Source organism: Myotis yumanensis, unplaced genomic scaffold (assembly GCF_028538775.1).
Source record: "Myotis yumanensis isolate MYYU_CA2020_CCGP unplaced genomic scaffold, mMyoYum1.0.hap1 SCAF_2, whole genome shotgun sequence".
Lineage (NCBI taxonomy): Eukaryota > Metazoa > Chordata > Mammalia > Chiroptera > Vespertilionidae > Myotis > Myotis yumanensis.
Window position 1 is genome coordinate 122,252,233 of NW_027223753.1, and position 19,255 is coordinate 122,271,487.

Genomic DNA, 19,255 nt, shown 5'->3' on the forward strand with positions numbered 1-19,255 from the left:
TCTTTATCACAGCATCGAGGGTCTCATTAGATTTTTTGTAGATCTCAATAAGTTTATCGGCGGCTTCTAGACAGTTCTTTAGAGACCTTAAAAGTGTGGTTCTGAACTCAATATCCTCCCTTGATAGTTTTGTCCTGTTTCTTTGTCTCCGCATTTTTTACGCTTTCTTGGTGCACCCCCTAGTGGTCTTTGTGCGAAGTCTTGTTGTAGTTAAGCCTTGATTGTTGTAGTTAATACTAGAGGAATTTGACCTCCAGGCCGACTGGCTGTGAGAATCAGCTGTGTCTGCAGTGGGAAAACTTCTGTCCTCTGGAGAGGTGCTAATCTAGCCTTTGCCTGAGGCTATCCAGCAAAAGGCTCTGTGCAGGGATTGGGCGGGTCGGGTTTCAGGGGATCAACAGGGCGGGCGGAGGGAGCAGTTATGGCTGCTCTCTCTCCCGTTCCCAGAGTCTCTGCTTCTCACAATCCTAGCAATCGCTGCAAACCTCAGAGAGAAAGCTGCCCTGGCGTTCCAACCTATGCCAGACAATCCCGCTTCTCCCGTTTGAGTCTGAGTCCCTAGAGACTCGCCCGGATCTGTAGCTCAGAGCCTGGGACTCCCTCCCGATTGAAAACGACAACAGTGCCCTCAGCCACCAGCCCGCTCCACACACACCTCCGTACCTTTGTATTTTCCACACTGCGCCTCCTCTGAGCCTCGATATGCTGTTCTCTTTCTTTCTAGTTGAAGAATCTCTCCTCAGCCATCCTTCCTGTGGTTCTGGGTGATGTCTGTTCCATCTTTTAGTTGTATTTTTGAAGTGGTTGTTCGAGGCAGCAAACTCCGGTGTTTACCTGTGCCGACATCTTGGTTTCCCATCTTCAGCTTTTTAATATGTCAATAATAACATGTCTTTCCCCTGTGTAAACATTGCTGGTGGTTCCCAATTGTTTAGAAGTTAAGTAAAGCCTTCTCCTGAGATCTGCATGCAACTTTACCGCCTTGTCCTGGCCTGGGTTTTGGCAGGAATTCATGCCTTACTCCTCACTGGCTCCAGGCATCTGAACTTATTCAGACTTGAGATGTACCAAGTCTTTTCCAAAGTCAGTGACTTTGCACTTGCTGTTTATTTCCCCTTAGATCTTCAAGTGTTTGATCCTTTTTTGTAATTCAGGTCTCAACTGATGGGATAAGGACCTCAGAGAAAAAGTGCTTTCCTGAATAAACTACATGATGTAACCTTCTCCCCCAAGATCACACAAATGTACCTACACCCACAGCACAATGCTTTCTTGTTTTCATAGCACTTTTCACTATCTAATTGGACCTATTATTTGACTGCTTGAGCTGAGATTTAAAATAATAATATTGATAATAATAATGAGTGAAGTGTTCATTTGTGTATCTATTTTATTCATTTTTAATGTGGAGATCATTAAAGGAGCTATATAAACATTAGAAATTGTAACCAGTAATCATATGAGATGATTACTGCACATAGTTCCAAGTTACTAGAACATACATTACAAAGAAATGGATATGAAAATTGATTTCTTATGGACCATGGAGGACTTTGTCTTATTAAAAAGTTTGACTCACAAGAAAACAATGAAAGTTTTAAGATACAATGTAGATATCTAGTGACAGCAGATACAGTACAGTTAAGATAAACATGTATGAGAGCCTCATATGCTTGCCAATTTATTTTGGGAAGATCCTAAAAAGGTTCCTGATATAATACTAATGCATTTGAGCATGTATCACAAATTGATAATCTACATTCTTTGTATAAGTCCTATATAAAACAATACCTAGAAAATTCCCTATAGCTAAAATGAAATGCCATCTGAAGTTTCTAGCAAATGACTCTCTGTTATTTCCATTTCAATTCCTAAGCTTCAGACAGAAAACTAAATTGAAAAGTTATGGGTGTATCCACATAACTTCTCTGAATGAATCAACTCTGTTCTTAATGTTGGTCATTTTCTCTTCTCCATAGCTACATGTTCAGCTGAAAGAAAGCTTGAGACACACTTTGCAGCCACAAAGTCCTGCCATGAGTTTGCTATATCAATTTAACATCGTCTACCATTGTCAACATATATTTTTAGTTAATTATAGTCTGAACATAGTTTACTAGCACTAGGTTCAGTGTGGAAACTTGAAATGTAGTTAAAATAGAAGTTAAATTTCTATGGTCACCCCAATAAATTCAATTTTTTTTTTTTAAAAAGTTAAATTTAGTCAAACTATGTAGTTCAAATTCATAAAAAGGCCTTAGTGATGTTACTTAAAAATCTCTGTTCCTGCTTTCTCCATGACGATAATAAATGTATCTACTTCATAAAGTTGTTTTTTAGATTAAGTATCCTATATAATGAGAGGAATATGCTAATTATCTGTTAACGCCATAATGCTGCATCCCTGCCCTCTGCTCAGGCAGCTGCAAGGCCCAGGGTAGGATAGGATACGATAGGAGGGGATAAGAAAGGAGAGGGAGAGGAAGGCAGGCCTGCATGCAGACAGGCCTAGAGGAGAAACAGAAATACAGAAAGGGAACAAGCCATCGAGGGGCAGGACACAGGCAGGGAGGAGCGGGGAGTCCCACCCAGACGCCTGGTGAGGGCCATTGGCCGGTCCCCAGACTGAGGGGTGGACCATCCGAGGCCTTCCAGGCGGAGGCTCTCCTGCTTTGCGGCAACAGCACCCCGGCCGCCCTGGCCTCCGCCACCCTCGCTGGGCATGGGAGCAGGACAGTGGCCGGGAGGCCGGGAAGCGGGGTGGTGAACACCTGGCCAGGGCTGAGCCCTGGTTGGGGGTTAATGCACCCCACCCCAATGGAAGCTTTAAGGAGGGAAGGAGGGCTCTTCCCTCTCGCTCACACACACCCCTACCTGGGCCTCCTCTCTCTCCCGCTCCATTTTCTCCACCTCTGGGGGCCAGGGTCTCCTGTGGAGACCCAGCCAGTACCCAAGGTCTCCCTTCAGAGCTGGGGTGAACCTCCCAGGAGATGGAGAAATGGGCGGGGGTCATGGTGGAGGGAGCAGCAACCCCTGCGAGATTTGGGGGAAGTAACCAGGCAGGGGAGGGGGAGAACAGGGAGGGGGCCTCAGGGCCCCCCCACTAGAGACGAGTGGCTTCTGGGGCCGCCCCCTCCAGGCTGGGGCCAGGGGGGCCTGGAGCAGGTGGGTGGGGAGCCTGGGGGCTCTGGTGAGCCTCCCGGTGGTGGGGGTGGCAGCGGGGAGAGAGGGAGGGTTCCCGGGAGGCCGAGGGAAGCAAGACATCTGGGACATTCTGCAGCAGATAATGACCATCACGGACCAGAGCCTGGACAAGGCCCAGGCCAGGAAACACGCCCTAAACTGCCACCGAATGAAGCCAGCTTTCTTCAGAGTCCTGTGTGAAATCAAGGAGAAGACCCGCCTCGGCATCCGAAGCTCCAGGAGGAGGAGCTGGTGGACCCCCAGCTTATGCGCTTGGCCAGCATGCTTCTGGCGAAGGTGTGGCTGGGCCTGAGAAAGGGGGGGCGGGGGGGGCCTCAGTAGCAGCAGCTGCAGCCGCAGCAGCTTCCCAGGCGGCGTGTCCCCTGACAACTCCATCAAACTGGACTATCGCAGCAAATTCTCCCAGATTCGCCATATCTACCACTCTGAGCCGGAGAAGTATGAGCAGGCATGTAACGAGTTCACAGCCCACCTCATGAACCTGCCGAGGGAGCAGAGCCGCAAAGGCCCGTGGCACCCAAGGAGATGGAGCAGATGGTGAGCATCAAACACCTTAAGTTCAGCGCCATCCAAATGCAGCTCAGGCAGAGCACCTGCGAGGCCATCATGATCCTGCGCACAGGGTTCCTGGATGCCAGATGGCAGCGCGGGAACTTCAGCAAACAGGCCACCGAGGTCCTACATGAGTATTTCTATTCCCACCTGAGTAACCCGTATCCCAGTGAGGAGGCCTAGGAGGAGCTCTCCAAGAAGTGTGGCATCACCTTCTCAGGTCTCCAACTGGTTTGGCAACAAGCGAATTCGCCATAAGAAAAATATCAAAAAGTTTCAAGAGGAGGCAAACATCTATGCTGTCAAGACCGCTGTGTCTGTCAGCCAGGGGGGCCACAGCCGCACCAGCTCCCCCGCACCCCCTTCCTCCGCAGGCTCTGGCGGCTCTTTCAATCTTTCAGGATCCGGAGACATGTTTCTGGGGATGCCCGGGCTCAGTGGAGATTCCTACCCTGCTTCCCAGGTGGAATCACTCCGACACTCGATGGGCCCTGGGGGCCACGGAGATAACCTCCGGGAGGACAGATGGACAGCCCTCGGGAAATGAGGGCAAAGGGCGCTGGCAGGAGGCTGTGACCCCGTCCTCAGTGACGTCCCCATCAGAAGGACCAGGGAGCGTTCATTCTGACACTTCCAACTGCTCTCACCCCTCAGGGCCACAGGGTGGGGGCTCAGAGGTGACTCTGGATGAGAGGACAAAGGCATCCAGAGGACAAGCCCCAGACACAGGAGAAGCACAAGATGGAGAAGGGCAAATGGGGTCGCCCTACCCCAGCCGACTCAGTGCTGGGGTTGCTGACTACATGGCAAGGAGAAGGGGGTCCCCTGAGGGAAGGTGGGGTCTGTCTCCCCTTTTTCTCCCTTCTTTTCAAGCTTTTTCTCTTTCCATTTATTACACAGAAACACACCCAGAACCCTATCTTTCAGATCCTCTTTCTCTCTCTCTTAGAGACATACACAACTATTCTGTTTCTCTCTCTCATAGATACATGCACAACTATTGTTTCTCTATAGACACATATACATTCTCTCTCTCAGACACATATACGACTATTATGTTTCTCTCTCTCTCTCTGGTTTCACCCATTCTCTCTCCCCCACCCCTTATCTGCTCTGGGATCTGCGGAAACTCCAGCCTTGCCCTACTTACCAGAGATGCCAAACATGGGGACACAACTTCTGGACAGATGATCTGGCCATGCCCCTGGGCCTCCCACCCCTTCCAGACGGCTTTATTACCTCATATGCAGCTCATCTTAAACCAATAAAATTGCTCAATGGGAAGAAGAAGAAGTAGACAGCAGAGTTAAAGAAGAAAAGAAGATGTATGAGTGAACTATAGGAGCTATAATGAAAATCAAGTATAGTTGTGTATTGGGGACAGATTTTAAAAGAAGGAGTCAGAAAAGAAAAAATATAAATGATAGTGAATAATTAGGCATGTAGATAGATAGATATTAAAACAGTGGAAGTAAGTAGAGAAGAATGTATGGGAAAGGTAGGATGAGAGAGAAAGAGAGAGGGAAGAAGTCTTAAAGAGGAGCCAGTAGAGCTTAAAAGGAGAATGGGAAGGAGGAAGAAATAGGGGAGAGAGCAAAGCAGGTCCAAGGGAGAAAGTGAAGAAAAAAAATAAGGTGGGAAGGAAGGAAAAGGGGAGGGGGTCAGGGCTAAAGATAAAGGAAAGAAGGGATGTGGGGAGGGAGGGAGGGTAGGAGAATGATGGGAAGAAGGATGATGGAACAGAAGTAGGAAATAAGGAAGAAAGAAAAGTTTATAAATGATGAGTCAGTAGGAAAAGTCTTACATAAAGGAGAGAGAAAAATTGTGTGAGAGGGAGAAGCAAATAAGGAAGACAAATACAATTGTGTGTGAATGGGATAAGATTAAAAAAGAAAGTTAATAGGGGTGACCAAGCTGGCAGGGGAGGGCACTTAGTGTATTTGGAAAATATAACTGTATCAGGACTACATTCATACTTTAATTTTGCTTATCATTTCACAATTAATATTAACTATCTATCTATGATATACTAGTCTTGGGATTATTTTCTTTTAAAGTGAGCTTAGCTTCTAAATGTTTGCTTCTGGCTGCAAACCCTGTGGCAAAAATTGCTCTACTGCAGTTTCAAGAATCTATGCTACAAAACTAAAAACATCCTTCTCAAAGAATTGTAAAGGGGAAAAATAAGCCCAGCCAAAAAATATAAATGCCCTTCCAACACCAAGACTATCATTGGCTGGAGAGATTGCTTTTGGAAAATAACTCAAGCTGTGGAGGTGTATTGTTTAATCTATTTTACAAAAGAATACAGGACAAAGCCAAACCAAATAAAACATCACAACCATTCTTTGGGTATATAAAATTTGGTCTGAGAATCACTTGAAAAAAAGAATAATTGTTGGGCAATAGGCATATAGTTTCATTATTTAAAAAATATGCAATTACAATTGAATAAGGCTGAAATAAAACTGTAATAAAACACTGGTAATTTTTGGATTTTAAAGATAGAGGTTATCATCTCCCTCGTGTGTAAGACAGACATGTGTTTTTGGCAACTACTTTGAAATTTTGCCCAGGCCCTATTACAGCCATCCTTATCTGTGTTTCATACTGAGAAACAGAAAAAAAAAGGCAAATCCCAGTCTGCTGAGGCAGGAATAAATGCATTGTGTACCTTTATAGTTCATTCATTTGTTGAAAAGAATTCTGGCAGTTCACCAGTAGTGAAATTACTTCTTTTAAATTTGTAAGACTCTTTCCACTAGCAGGCTCTCTTTTAAGGCAAATAGCAAAATTAAACAAAACAAAGCAAAAGAAGTGCTGTGAGAAAAGGAAAAGAATTGATTTTACAAAATAATACATATTTTGCAGCAACATGATTTCATAAAGTGACTGTTATTTATGAGTGAGATAATTTAGATTAATTTGAAAAGCTTGGAAAGGGAAAACTAGAATATTGAAAACATTTTTTAAAGTTTTATTTAAAAGTGAAAAAGTAATAATAAGCCCAGACAGAATTGCTCAGTTGGTTGAGCGTTGTCCTGTGCACCAAAGGGTTGCTCCTTTGATTCTCGGCCACTGCACATACCTGGGTTTCAGGTTTGGTCCCAGGTTAGGGCAAGTATAGAAGGCAACCAAATGATGTTTCTCTTTCATATTGGTGTTTCTCTCCCTGCCCTCCCATCTTTTATCTCTAAAATCAATAAAAATATTTTTTATTTTAAATATATTTTTATTGACTTCAGAGAGGAAGGGAGAGGGAGATAGAAACATCAATAATGAGAGAGAATCATGGATCCTCTGCTTCCTACATTCCCCATACTGGGAATTGAGCCTGCCAACGGGGCATATGCCCTGACTGGGAATCAAACTCTACACCAAGCATGTCAAACTCACGGCCCACAACAAATATTTTTGCAGCCCAGCCACTATAACGGTATGTAAGAAATGTTTTAATAAAAATTTTGTAACTTAATTTTTACAATATCCTGTTACACATAATCCTATCTAATAATAGACAAACATGGTAATTAACCATACCTCAGCTATGCTTCCCATTGGCTAATCAGCAGGGTATGCAAATTAACTGCCAACAAAGATGGCGGCCGGTGGCCACGCAGCTGAAGCTAACATGAGGCTTGCTTTCTCCAGTGATGGAGGAAGCCAAGGTTCCCCGCCTGCCGCAGGCCAGCTCTGAGCTCCAGATGCAACAATGTTGCAATTATAGAAGCTAAACAAACTCAGATACCTGCTTCCAGCCAGCCACGGTCTCAGAACTGGAGCTGGCTCTCAGCTCCAGTGACAGCTATAGAAGGTAAATAAATCCCAGAATAAAAAATGAATAAGAAAAAGAAGCTGGGAGCTTCAGTCGCCCACCAGCCTGAAAACAGCCCTCAGCCCCTCACCCAGACTGGCCAGGCACCCCAGTGGGGACCCCCACCCTGAAGGGGGTGTGACCAGCTGCAAACATCCATCAACCCCTCACTCAGGCTGACCAGGCACCCAAGCAGGACCCCCACCCTGATCTGGGACACTCTTCAGGGCAAACAAGCCAGCCCCCACCCATGCACCAGGCCTCTATCCTGTATAGTAAAAGGGTAATATGCAAACTGACCCTAACAGCAGAAAGACTTGGAATGACTGGTCACTGTGACACACACTGACCACCAAGGGGCAGATGCTCAATGCAGGAGCTGCCCTCTGGTGGTCAGTGCGCTCTCACAGGGGGGAGCTCTGCTCAGCCACAAGCCAGGTTGATGGCTGCCAGTACAGCGGTGTTGGTGGGAGCCTCTCCTGCCTCTTCAGCAATGCTAAGGATGTCTGACTGCACCTTAGGTCTGCTCCCCGCTTGCAAGTGGGCATCCCCCGAGGGCTGCAGAGCTGCCAGAGGGATGTCTGATTGCCAGCTTAGGCCCAATCCTCCAGGGAGCAGGCCTAAGCCAGCAAGTGGTTACCCCTGAGGGGTCCCAGACTGTGAGAGGGCACAGGCCGGGCTGAGGGACCCCCTGCCCCCTAGTGCACAAATTTTTCTGCACCGGGCCTCTAGTCCTATCTAATAATAGAGAAACATGGTAATTAACCGTAACTTCACTACCCTTCCCATTGGCTAATCAGCGAGATATGCAAATTAACTGCCAACCAAGATGGCAGCCGGCAGCCATGCAGCTGAAGCAAACATGAGGCTTGCTTGCTCCAGTGATGGAGGAAGCCAAGGTTCCCTGCCTGCCGCAGGCCAGCTCTGAGCTCCAGATGCAACAATGTTGCAATTATAGAAGCTAAACAAACCCAGAAACCTGCTTTTAGCTGCCAGCGGGCTCAGAGCTTAGAGCTCCAGTGATAGCAACAGAGTTTCAATTATAGAAGCTAAACAAACCCAGATACCTGCTTTCAGCCAGCCACAGCCTCAGAGCTGGAGCTGGCTCTCAGCTCCAGTGACAGCCATAGAAGGTAAATAAATCTCAGAATAAAAAAAAAGGACAAAAAAGAGGCTGGGAGCTTCAGTCGCCCACCAGCCTGAAAACAGCCCTCAGCCCCTCACCCAGACTGGCCAGGCACCCCAGTGGGGACCCCCACCCTGAAGGGGGTGTGACCAGCTGCAAACAGCCATCAACCCCTCACTCAGGCTGGCCAGGCACCCAAGCAGGACCCCCACCCTGATCCGGGACACCCTTCAGGGCAACCAGCCGGCTCCCACCCGTGTACCAGGCCTCTATCTTATATAGTAAAAGGGTAATATGCAAACTGACCCTAACAGCAGAAAGACTTGGAATGACTGGTCACTGTGACACACACTGACCACCCGGGGGCAGACGCTCAATGCAGGAGCTGCCCTCTGGTGGTCAGTGCGCTCTCACAGGGGGGAGCTCTGCTCAGCCACAAGCCAGGCTGATGGCTGCCAGTACAGCAGTGGTGGTGGGAGCCTCACCTGCCTCCTCAGCAGCGCTAAGGATGTGCGACTGCAGCTTAAGTCTGCTCCCTGCTGGCAAGTGGGCATCCCCCGAGGGCTGTCGGGCTGCCAGAGGGATGTCTGATTGCCAGCTTAGGCCCAATCCTCCAGGGAGCAGGCCTAAGCCAGAAAGTGGTCACCCCTGAGGGGTCCCAGACTGTGAGAGGGCACAGGCCAGGCTGAGGGACCCCCTACCCCTGAGTGCACAAATTTTTGTGCACCGGGCCTCTAGTTATTAATAACGAACTACAACTTTCACTAATGACAGATTATTATAAATCGTGTTGCATTCATTTCCCTTACGCGCCTTATGTGCAGGGACATCATTTCTCTCCACTAATACTAGCAGCGAATATTTTAGCAGCTGATTGCCATGTCATTAGTCTTGCATTGACTTGTTTGGTGTGCACAACAGGAAATATTTTGCTTTCGGAGAACAAGAAATATAGATTTATTTGTGTTATGCTTATTGATTTGTGCAGTTATTCAGTGTCTGGTAAGTTAATGTTCAAGAAAAAAATTAATTTTTATAAAATGTTCTATCATTTTATGTTAAAGAGTACTCATTTCAGCCTTTTGTATTTAGCATGTCTCTATAGAAATAAACATACATTTCTATGAAAATTGAAGCTTTTGTTTTTTTGTGGCCCACATAAACTTAAACCTTGTTTACTTGGCCCGTGTTAGCCTTTGAGTTTGGCAACCTTGCTCTACACGTTTTGGTGTATGGGAGGATGCTCCAACTAATTGAGAAAACCTGGCCAGGGCTGGAAAAAGTCACTTTTAATTCTATTATTGATTAAATATTGATAAAGACTATGAAAAATAATAAAAATTTTTTCAAAAGACAGAAAACAGGAGAAAGTTTTTACTAATGATAAAAGTCCTAAGTAAAAATATTTGATTCATTGCCCTGACTGGTTTGGCTCAGTGGATAGAGCATCGGCTTATGGACTGAAAGGTCCCAGGTTCCATTCGGGTTAAGGGCATGTACCTTAGTTTCGGGCACATTCCCAGTAGGAGGTGCGCAGGAGGCAGCTGATTGATGTTTCTAACTCTCTATCCCTCTCCCTTCCTCTCTGTAAAAAATCAATAAAATATGTTTAAAAAAATATTTGATTCATGTAAAACTACACCCAAAAAATTTCTTATTTCTTATATTTTCATTTATCTGTGAAGAATTACCAGTGTGACAAAGAGTTCTAAGGAATCTCAAGAAAATTAGAAGCATAGTTAGGAAGTGGTGGAATCCCTATCATAATGGGAGAATGAGCATATTATATTATAAAGTCAGATAGTAACCAAACACACACACACACACACACACACACACACACACACACTTCAGTAAGTATAATCTAGTTAGATTTCCCTTTGTAAAAGCTAATATGTCCTGAGTGATTTATTTGTCCTTGAATTATAATTGGCAAAACATTCTTACTTATTATCATTATTAAAACTCCTAAAAATGTAGCTTTTACTCTCTCAAAAAACAAGACCAATGACTGGCTTAATTATTATTTTTTAAAATACATTTTTATTGATTTCAGAGAGGAAGGAAGAGAGAGAGAGAGAGAGAGAGAGAGATAGAGAGAGAGAGAGAGAGAGAGAGAGAGAGAGAGAAACATCAGTGATGAGAGAGAATCATTGATTGGCTGCCTCCAGCACGCCCCTGACTAGGGATTGAGCTTGAAACCCAGGTATGTGCCTTTGACTGGAATCGAACCCGGGACCCATCCATCCGCAGGCTGATGCTCTATCCACTGAGCCAAACTAGTTAGGGCTTATTTATTTATTTATTTAAAAGTATTATTGGATTAAGGAAGCATTTGGTAGAAAATTTCTAGCAAAATCATTCCTGTATATTCTAGCTAAATAAAATGTATTCACAGAAGTCACTTAATGTAATGTAAAGCCTCTTAGATGACAGAAAATCTGTATCAGCTTTCTGAATAATTTATTCAATAAGTGAAAAAAAAATAGATTTCTCTTCAAATATATTGTAAAGTGATATAAATGACAAAGGTACGATTATCAGATGGGTAAAAGAGAGTTGTCAGATAAAATTTTCTATGAATCAATTTATTTCCAATATTCTATTATCACTCAAATATTAATTATCCAGAGTCAAATCATTATTTTTTAAATATATATTTATTATGTTGCTTACTAAGTACTCACCAGTATGCTGGGTACAGAAGAAAAAGTTGACTAAGCTTTTGCTTATGCCTTTAAAATACTCATAGTTTAAAATAGGATTTAATGCTTTTTTGCAAGTTTTGTACATTTCTGTTCTCTGCCTTTTGCTACCAATTCTCCTGATTTTCAGTCCTTCTCCCAGAAGATCATAGAGGGAAAGATAAGTGTTGGTGTGACAGGTAATGAAATACCAAATTTATATCATATGCTATGTGTAAATGGAAATAATATCTTCTGTGTATCTATTCATTTTTATTAAATGCTGAAAAAAAGAGGGTGGGTTAATAAAAGAGAAAGCACCTAACCACAAGAAGTAAAAACAACTGGTTTTAGTTTAAAACAAAAGAAAAGACAAACTAATAAAAGTCAAAACAACATTAAAATATGCTAGGACAGAAAGGAAGAGACTGACCTCAATACCTATCTATCATCTATCTATCTATCTATCTATCTATCTATCTATCTATCTACCTATCATCTATCTATCTATCAATTGCTCGATTGATAAATAGATATTATAGTTTTGAGTATGCACAACAGAGATTATTATTGTATTATTTATTAATTATTGTATTATTTTCCATAAGAACAACTGCAAACCTACTTTTGCCCACCCCTTTATGTAGGTATGTGTGTGTGTGTGTGTGTGTGTGTGTGCGTGTGTGTGTGTGTGTGTTCTGAGGCAACTTGATTTTGTAAGATAAATGTTGCCCATGGGTTAGATTATTTGGACTAATTTGAAGAGCTTGGGTTTTGAAAAGTGTGAATATTAAAAAAATATATATGATGATGGAAGATTATTTTACTCTGGGTCGTGGACACACAATGCAAAATACAGATCATGTTTTATAGAAATGCACACTTGAAACCTATATAATTTTATTAACCAATGTCACCCTAATAAGTTTAAAGAAAAAAAAATCAGAAATGTTGTACTTGTGTGCTTCCATGTGAAATGAAGATAAAGCTACCACACTGTTTACTAGTAGAGATACAAAGCAAAGTAAGGACAAAAAAAGAGTTTTTGATTTAAAGATTTTGACCATACATATATATTACTTTTCATTTTGAATATTTATTATTAATTTTTTTAAAATTTTGTTTTATTGCTTAAAGTATTACAAAGAGAATTACATATGTCTCCTTTACTCCCCCTTGACATTCCCCCTACCCCCGATGTCTTGTGTCCATTGGTTATGCTTATATGCATGCATACAAGTCCTTCAGTTGATCTCTCTCCCCCCAACCCTCCCCAGCTTTCCCACTGTAATTTGACAGTCTGTTAGATGTTGCTCTGCCTCTGTATCTATTTTTGTTCATCAGTTTATGATGCTCTCTATTATCCATGAATGAGTGAGATCATGTGGTATTTTTCCTTCATTGACTGGCTTGTTTCACTTAGCATAATGCTCTCCAGTTCCATCCATGCTGTTGCAAATGGTAATAATTCCTTCTTTTTTACAGCAGCATAGTATTCCATCGTGTAGATGTACCACAGTTTTCTAATCCATTCATCTGCTGATGGGCACGTAGGCTGTTTCCAGATCTTTGCTATGGTAAATTGTGCTGCTATGAACATAGGGATGCATATATCCTTTCTAATTGGTGTTTCAGGTTTCTTGGGATATATTCCTAGAAGTGGGATCACTGGGTCAAATGGGAGTTCTGTTTTTGTGCCAGTACCAGGCAGTTTTGAGAACAGTTGCTTTGTAATACAGCTTGATATTAGGTATTGAGATCCCACCTACTTTGTTCTTCTTTCTCAGGATCGCTGCAGCTATTCGGGGTCTTTTTTTTATTCCAGATGAATTTTTGGAGAGTTCATTCTCGGTCTGTGAAATATGCTCTTGGTATTTTAATGGGAAGTGCGTTGAATTTATAGATTGCTTTGGGTATTATGGACATTTTAATGATGTTGATTCTACCAATCCATGAAGATGGCATGTTCTTCTATCTGTTTATGTCTTCCTCTATCTCTTTTTTCAATGTCCTGTAGTTTTCTGAGTAGAGGTCTTTTACCTCTTTAGTTGGATTTATTCCCAGGTATCTTAATTTTTTTGGTGTGATGGTAAATGGGATTGCTTTTTTAGTCTCTCTTTCTGTAAGTTCACTATTGGTGTATAGAAATACCATAGATTTCTTGGCATTGATTTTGTATCCTGCTGCATTGCTGAATTCATTTATTAAGTCTAATAGTTTTTTGATGGAGTCTTTATGGTTTTTTATGTACAATATCATGTCATCTGCGAATGAGGACAGTTTTACTTCTTCTTTTCCAATTTGGATGTCCATTATTTCTTCTTCTTGTCTATATTATTAAATTTTTATCATTTTCTATTCTTAATTTACTCTCTACATTGACAACTAGATTACTATGCATTATATATTCCATTAAGGATCAAAGTCTACTTATTATGAAATGATGATTATAATTTACTAAAAATACTATTTCAATGGTACTAACTTAGATCTATGTTCTCAAATTCACTTTCATTAGAGCCCTAGTCGGATTGGCTCAGTGGATAGAAGGATGGCCTGCAGACCAAAGGATCCCGGGTTTGATTCAGTCAAGGGCATGTGCCTCGGTTTCAGGTTCCTCCCTGGCCTAAGCCCTGTTCGAGGCTCATGCAGGATGCAACCAATCAATGTGCTTCTCTCACATTGATATATATCTCTGTCTTTACCTATCTCTTCCACTTCCTCTAAAAATCAATGGAAAAAATATCCTTGGGTGACGATTAAAAAATAATAATAATAAAATGATAAGGTATGTATTTCATACTTTTATATAACATTAAAAATGTTACACACTGCAATTTAGACAATGAAATTTGTTAGCAGACGGCAGTGCTAATAATTCCCCCTTACACGTGTTTTAGAAGAGAGAACTAGTTTCATTAGTAAATTAAGAGGTAGATAAAATGATAATGTGAACAAGGACTCTAACAATCCTCAGTCAGTGAAAACCATTTAATTACTTTTGGTCATGCTATTTAAAAGATACTCCACATTATAGATAAAATATATAATTTTTCTACATTGTGATGTGGCAGATCTCTTAGCAACTCTCAAAGACCCATTTTTTTCTTCACTCAGATTGTATTGAGCACCCCAGTTTCTTTAGCATTGAAATGCGGCTTTGTGCCTAGCTCTCATCAATAGAATGAGAGCCACTGTGACATGGATCACTTCCAAGGTGGTGCTTTTTGAGAACTGTGTTTGTTATGCTATGATCTTTACCCTCTTCTTTGGGAGAGAGTTAGCCAGATGATGATGAGTCCTCAGTGGCAGCAGAATCAAAGATAAAGTTGCTTGAATCTATGGAAACTTAAGTGGTGGGAAACTGCCCAGAAAACAGTAACGAGGATGTATTGGTAACAAAAGCTTAAATAATTCTAACATGGTAAAGCTACAAGCTCATACTTTAACTGTTAGTTTTTTTTTAAATCAAGAAATCAATAAAACCAAACCAAATACACCAAATAAAGGTATTGGTAGGGAAGACTGTGCAGGATAGGGCTTTAAAGTGCAATCTAAAGGCAAACTGCCTGAGATACAATTCTGGTTATTTTTCCATTTTGACACTTTGACCTTAGACTGGTCATTTAACCTCATCAACAAAATAAGCATAATACTAATATTTAAATGAGCTAATTCCAGTTATGCACTTAGAACAGTGTTTTCTAATTTGTTATTATACTAATAAATATGCTTTGAGGAGTTAAGTGCTATCTGATTGATTTGCAGAACTTTTGATCATGTTTCTTAATTTCCATTAAGTAAAACAATGTTTGCTTCAATAAACATAACATTTAACTCAAATAAAGACAAGCTTTTTAAAAATATATTTTATTGATTTTTTTACAGAGAGGAAGGGAGAGGGATAGCTAGAAACGTCAATGAGAGAGAAACATGGATCAGCTGCCTCCTGCATACCCCCTACTGGGGGTGTGCCCTCAACCAAGGTACATGCCCTTGACCGGAATAGAACCTGGGACCCTTTAGTCCGCAGGCCGATGCTCTATCCACTGAGCCAAACCAGTTAAGGCTAAAGACAAGCTTTTATTTAGCATCTACATAGATTGAGTCAACATGCTAGGAAACCTATATTCTTAGAAGAAAAGATGCTGAAACTTCAGTAAGGGAGCTTAAAGTTTGATAGCTTTGTGACCTGAAGGAAGTCTTTTGCTGCATTCCATTAAGACTTGCTAAAGTATCATAATTAAAATGCAAAAGGTTAAAGACAAAGAATCTTAAAAGCAGCCATGAGAAAAGCAGTTAGTTACCTATGAGACAGCTCCCATAAAACTGTCACCTGACTTCTCAACAGAAACTTTGAGAAAGGGATTGTCAATAAATGTTCAAAGTTATGAAAACAAGGACCTACAACCAAGATGACTCTACCCAGAAAAGCTATCATTTAGAATATAATGACAGTTAAAAAACTTCCTAGGCAAGAAAAAGCTAAAGGAGTTCATCATCACCAAATCAGTATTCCACCAAATGTTAAAAAAATCTTCCTTAAGAAGAAGAAAAATTAAAAATATCAGTAATAAATGGCAATAAAAAAGAAGGAAATCTTACCATTTGCAACAGCATGAATGGACCGAGAGGGTATTATGCTAAGTGAAATATCCAGTCAGAGAAAGACAAATACCATATTATTTCACTTATATGTGTAATCTAAAGAACAATATAGCATGGCCAGCATGGCTCAGTGGTTGAGCATCAACTTATGAACTAGGAGGTCACAATTTGATTCCAGGTCAGGGCACATGCCTGGGTTGAGGGCTCAATCCCCGGGGGGTGGGGTGACATGCAGGAGGCAGCCAATCAGTGATTCTCTCTCATCATTGATGTTTCTATCTCTCTCTCCCTCTTCCTTCCTCTCTGAAATCAATAACAATATACTTAAAAAAATAAAGAACAATATAAATGAGCAAGCAAAACAGAAATGGTTTCATAGATACAGAGCACAGTCTGATGGTTGTTAGAGGGAAGGGGCATTGGAGGACTGAGTGAAAAAGCTGAAGTGAATGAGAAATACAGAATGGTAGTTACAAAATAGTCATGGGGGTGTAAAGTACAGCATAGAAAATATAGTCAATAATATTGTAACAACTATTTCAGTATATGGTGCTAGGTGCATCCTGAAAATATCAGGGGAAACACTTTGTAAAGTATAGGATTGTCTAACCACTCTACTATACACCTGAAACTAATATATATATATAAAAGCCTAAACAACTGGCCTACTGCCCAATAGCTATGATGTGCACTGACCACCAGGGGACAGACACTCAATGCAGGAGTGGAAACCACAGGCATGGAAACATGGAACAGATTGATGAATCTCAGAGGAAAAGGGGGAGGGGGGAAGGTGGGAAGAGATTACTAGAGGCCTGGTGCACAGATTCATGCACTGGTGGGGGTCTCTTGGCCTGGCCTGTGGGGAATGGGCCAAAATCACTCTCCAACATCCCCCAAGGCTCCTGGATTGCAACAGGGTGCAGGCCAGGCCGAGGGACCCAAAATAATATTAGTACAAAATGATATTAAATGTAAACAGTAATTGAGAAAAAATTAAAAACTTAATGCACACACACATGCACACAAACAAGGACTTGCTAAAGAAGCTCATCAACTGTCAGTCACTCATCTGATTCTTAAGCATTCTGTGTAACATCCCTCCTCTTTACCTCCCACCCCCTATTATTTTTCTGAACTTCAATTCACTTTTGTTTACATTAATATACCATAATTGCAACTTTATATATGTTGTACTGTTTTTGTTTACCAATGTATTAACTTTTCTGTGGTTTTTGTAACTTCATGTGGAGTTTCTGATGATAATTCTAAACAGGTATATTTTAAAATATATTTTGTAGACTAATTATTGACTTAAAAGCTTTCCTTTGTTAAAATAGTCATTGTTGTCTCACATTAGAAAAAATTTACATATAAATACATTGGAACTTAAAATATATAATATATTATAATATACATATATTTGTTATATATATTACATATGTTGTAATATATAAATTTGATGCTAACAAATTTGTTTTTCAGCTAAGTTTAATTTGTATTGAAATCTATATTCTTTTTATTCTTTATATTGCCGGTGTATAATAGTGATTGAATATAATTTAACTATTCATTTCTCCAGAAATGCTTGTTGACTCTTCATAATAACATTCAATTGTAGAATGTTGCATTCAAAGCAGACACTGTCTTCATAAGGTCAAAACAATATTAAACCTTCTTGAAGAAAAAGGGGAGGTACATTATAGCTAAATCTTGGATTGTGTCAACAAGTTTCTGGATTAGAGTTGGAAAAACTTGGGTTTGACTTCCAAAATTCCTACTTACATACCTTCAGTAAGTTTACTCAACTGAAAACAGAGGATAACAACAGCAATTTTTTCGGCTTGTTATATAGATTGCATAAGATATATTAGTTTAAATGATAATCACTAATATCATTTATTTATATAAAACCCTAATATGCAAATAAACCAAAGGCAAAATGACCTGCAGAACGACCAGTCGGTGGGCAGCGGGGCTGGCAACATGGTGGCGCCAGGCCGCCAGCCAAGGTGGGTGCCAGTGGGGGGCCCGATCGCCCAGCTGGTCACCCCACAGATTGGCCCTGATCGCTGGCCAGGCCTAGGGACCCTACCTTATATATTGGGAAAAGTCTGTTAGATTTAAAAATTAAAACCTGGCAAGGCTACTCTAACACTGAAAAAACAGGATGATGCAGCGATGACATGCATGGACTCTGACTTGCACATTTTGTGGTCAGCCCTGATTCTGACATTTATAACTGTGTGACAAAGCCAATTACTTAACTTCTCTTTGCTTCAGTTTTTCCACCCATAAGATGGGAAGATGCTACTACTGCCTCAGAAGGATCATGCTATGTACTAATTTTTATAATCAGGGCAAGAAATGTAGCTGCCCATACAACAGCAGATGCCTTTCACCTATGAAAAGTATGGTCACTGGTGCGTGCAGCATCTGGGATTGCAAGAGGGAAGTCTGACGGCCGGTTTAGCAGTCGGACATCCCCCAAGGGGTCCCGGATTGAAAGAGGGCACAGGCTGGGCTAAAGAACGCCCCCTCCCCATGTACAAATTTCACGCACTGAGCCTCGAGTACATAATAAACACCTAAGGAATGCACCATGCTCAGTTTAGCATTTTGGTTTGTTTTTGATGAACTGCTTCAATTGGCACATTGGCACTAGGGCTGTTTTCTTTTTCCCATTAGGACAGAGCCTCTTTCTTTTATATCAGAAAATCTCACTGTCACTAGGTCATTATTTAACCATGACAAAAGTTTGAAAATTATTAGCATGTGGGACTTGGGCCCCCACGTTTTGCTTTAGCCATTATGAGTGGTTTGTTGATGCTAATGTATGACCCCCTGTGGTGCTTTTTCCCCTTCACTCTTTGCCTTTCTCTTTTGTAACATTTCACGTGTGGAGCTAGAGTGATTAATATTTTATGCAGTTGTTCTTATGTGCAGCACGATACTGCGGGTTCCATGCAACTCTCCAGTATCTCTGCTGCCACTGAAAGGTAACTAATAGCTGGAGCTGGGCCCCTCATGGCTTGGGGAGGTCTCCTGCAAAAAAGAAACAGACAATTTCTTGTCACATCATAAATTTATAAGGAGCTAATTAAAGGCTTTCTCTTGCATCTTAAACACATTCAGAGTCCCATATCACAAGGAATGATTCCTGTTTAATTACCACTGGCTTGTAAAAATGTGCTGCTCAAAGTGTATTTTAATGTCAGGCAGATTATTAGCACAAATGGAAAACTGTGCCTGGAAAATTTCCAAAGA

General features: G+C 41.5%; 1 pseudogene; it reads left to right on the forward strand.

Moving 5' to 3' along the window:
* Positions 1-3,247: 3,247 nt before the first annotated feature.
* The window catches only part of LOC139002574 (pre-B-cell leukemia transcription factor 2 pseudogene), a 44,016-nt pseudogene continuing 28,008 nt past the window's right edge, over positions 3,248-19,255 (forward strand).